Below are 3,749 nucleotides of genomic sequence, written 5' to 3' on the forward strand. Positions count from 1 at the left end.
AGTGTAATGATCTCGTTCACATAGACACAAAGTGATGGAGCATATTACATATACAATTCATCCCGAGAATAAGGCATATTAATAGCCTAAGGTCTATTCCGTTCACAAACAACACATAACACCAATTTGAATTTGAAGTAGAAAAATGGGATTTTAGACTATGTTGTTGGAGAGTAAGATTTGAGGATTTGGGGGTCGATTTGTGGATGGAATTGGATAAAAATAGTATGTTTACTCGTAATTGAATGGTTGTTCAGAATTTGTGAATTTTGTCGGGTTCCGAAGTGTGGGATCGAGGTTGACTTTTTGGGTTGACTTTCTAATTTTGATTAAAGATTCTAGTTTTATCATTTGAGATTGTTTCTTATGACTATTTTGAGGGCTCAAATACTATTGATTTGACATAGACAATCCATAGTTCCCGGTCTTAGACTGGTCTTCAAAACTAGGGTAGCACGCTTACTGTTGCTCCGTTAAAAACCTTGCCGTAAAACCCACTTCGGGAAAAAATCGGTCCAAGGAAAAAATAGTGCAATAAGTTCTTTCAGACCTAATCCTTAGATTCGGCTTCGATTGAGTACCTGCACGGGTTAGTTAAAACTGTAATAAATTACAAAGAAAACTATGTACATACCATAGCAGTAGTACCGCTTTAAATTTGCTATATTCTAGTTGTTGGGTAGTTGTACACCATTTCCAGACACGAGCTGGTATGAGCCTTTCCCGGTTATACCGGTGACTCTGTATGGTTCCTCCCAGTTCGGTCCCAATTTCCCATCATTCGGGTTCTTGATGTGCACTGTAACGTTTTTCAATACCAAGTCCCCGACTTGGAAATATCGAAGGTTTTCCCTTCGTATGTAATATCTCCTAATTCGTTGCTTTTGAGCCGCTAGGCAGACTAGAGCGGCTTCTCGCCTTTCATCTGCTATATTTAAGCTTGTGGCCAAGGCCTCGCAATTTGACATCTCCGTAGAATATTGGAACCTTAGGCTCGATTGACCTACCTTTACTGGAATCAAAGCTTCTGTGTCGTAGACTAGAGAGAACGGTGTTTCACTGGTACTCCACTTTGAAGTTGTTCGATATGCCCATAGGACCTCGAGTAAAAGTTTTTTCCATTTTCTTTTTGATTCAGTCGATGTCTTCTTTAGGTTTTGCAGTATAATTTTGTTTGTTGACTCCGCTTGACCATTCGCACTTGGGTGGTAAGGTGCCGATAGGATCTTTTTTGATTTTGTGATCTTCGAAGAACTTGCTAATCTTGCCGCCGATGAATTGCCTCTCGTTGTTACACGTGATCTTGGTCGGTACCCCGAACCGGCATATTATTTGATCCCAGATGAAGTCGATGACCTCCTTTTTCCTTAACTTTCTTGAATGCCTATGCTTCGACCCACTTGGAGAAGTAATCAGTCATAAGTAAGATGTACTCAGCTTTTCCTGGTGCCCACGTCAAGGAACCCATGATGTCCATTCCCTGTTTCATGAACAGCCAAGGGGAAAAGATCGGGTGAAGTGTCTCCCCCGATTGGTAGATGATCAGGGCGTGCCTTTGACATTCGTTACACTTTTGAACAAAGTCTTTCATATCTCGATTTTGTTCCAATAATAACCGGCCCTGATCAATTTTTGAACCAAGGATTCCGCTCCTGAATGGTTTCTGCAAGTACCCTCGTGGACTTCCCTCATCACGTAGTCGGTCTCCCCCGGACCCAAGCACCTTTCTAACGGTCCGAAGAACGATCTTCAGTATAGATTTCCTCCAACCAAGCTAAACTTTGCAGCCTTAGTTCGTAGGGCCCTCGATTCTTTAGGATCTGATGGCAATTTCCCTTTTATGAAGGTAGTCTATGTATTTGTTTCTCTAATACCAAGTCAATCTTGTTGAGTTTACCTCGGCTTGACCTTCCTCTATCACCGAGTTAATCAATTGTACCAGTGGTCCAGAATTGAATTCACTGGAGTCGACTGACGACCCTAGATTAGCCAATGTGTCGGCCTCGTTATTCTGATCTCGGGGTATATGTTGTAATGTCCATTCCTTGAACTAATATAATGTCACTTGAAATTTATCAAGTTCTCCGCATTCGGTCTTCTTTTACTTCAAATGTCTTGCTGACTTGGTTAACAACGAGGAGGGAGTCGAACTTGGCTTCGATCACCTCAGCCCCCAGGCTCTTAGCCAGTTCCAGACCTCCAATCATAGCCTCATATTCGGCTTCATTGTTAGTTAATTTCATAGTTCTAATAAGCTTCCATATTACATTACCCGTGGGCGGTTTTAATATGATTCCCAACCCAGACCCTTTTGCATAGAAGCACCATCCATGAATAGGGTCTAGACCCTGGTGCTGGTCCTCGAGGCAAGCAATAATTCTTTCTCGACCTCGGGCATCAAGGCCGGCGTAAAGTCGGCCATGAAGTCAGCCAAAATCTGAGACTTTATATCAGTTCGAGGTTTGTACTTAATATTGTACCCGCTAACTTCTGCAATCCATTTTGCAAGTCGACTTGAGATCTTGGATTTATGCATAACATTCCTTAGTAGATACGGGGTCACGACATATACAAGTTGACATTGAAAGTATAGTTTAAGTTTCCTAGATGTGCTTAATAAGGCGAGCGCTAATTTCTCTAAGTGTGGATACCTCGTTTTAGCATCACCTATGGTTATACTAATATATTAGATAGGGATTTGTGTACCTTCTTCTTCCCATACCAGGACACCAATTACCACTACCTCGGAGTTTGCCAAGTAGAGGTATAACTGCTCATTTGCCTTCGAGGTATACAACAAAGAAGGGCTTGATAGGTATCGTTTGAGTTCTTCTAAAGCTTGTTGACATTCTGGGGTCCAAGATAAGTCATTCTTCTTCTTTAGTAATAAGAAAAATTGGTGGCTTTTATCCGATGACCTTGAAGTAAATCGACCCAATGCGGCTATCTACCCGGTCAATCTTTGTACCGCCTTGATATTGTCAACTACGATGATATCTTCTATGGCCTTTATCTTATCCAGGTTGATCTCTATTCCCCGGTTAGACACCATGAAATCAAGGAACTTGCTTGAGCCGACTCTGAAGGCACACTTCTCAGGGTTCATCTTCATTTTGTATTTTCTCAGTATGTCGAAGGTTTCCTGCAAATGTTTCAAATGGTCCTATGCTCGCAGGGGCTTAACTAACATATTATCAATATAAATCTCCATTGATTTTCGTATTTGTTCCTCGAATATCCAGTTAACTAGGCGTTGATACATGGCACCAGCATTTTTTAATCCAAATGGAATTATGTTATAATAATAGGTGCCAGATCTGGTTATAAAAGAAGTCTTCTCTTGGTCACCCGGGTCCATCCATATTTGGTTGTACCCAGAATAGGCATCGAGAAAACTTAGCATCTCGTGCCCTCCGTTTCATCGATCATTCGGTCGATGTTAGGCAAAGGAAACGAATCCTTCGGGCATACCTTATTCAAGTCCTTATAATCTACACATATTCTAAGCTTGTTTCCTTTTTAGGTACAACCAATACGTTAGCTAGCAAATCCGGGTATTTAACTTGCTGAGTGCAATCTATTTTCAAGAGTTTAGATACCTCGTCTTTGATGAATGCGTGCTTGATTTTGGACTGTGGCCTCCTCCTCTGTTTGACTAAGTGGAATTTTGGATCCAAGCTCAATTTGTGAGTTGTTACCTCCATCAGGATCTCTGTCATATCTAAGTGGGACCAAGCAAAATAATCGGC

This window comes from Nicotiana tomentosiformis, chromosome 9, assembly GCF_000390325.3.
Source record: "Nicotiana tomentosiformis chromosome 9, ASM39032v3, whole genome shotgun sequence".
NCBI lineage: Eukaryota > Viridiplantae > Streptophyta > Magnoliopsida > Solanales > Solanaceae > Nicotiana > Nicotiana tomentosiformis.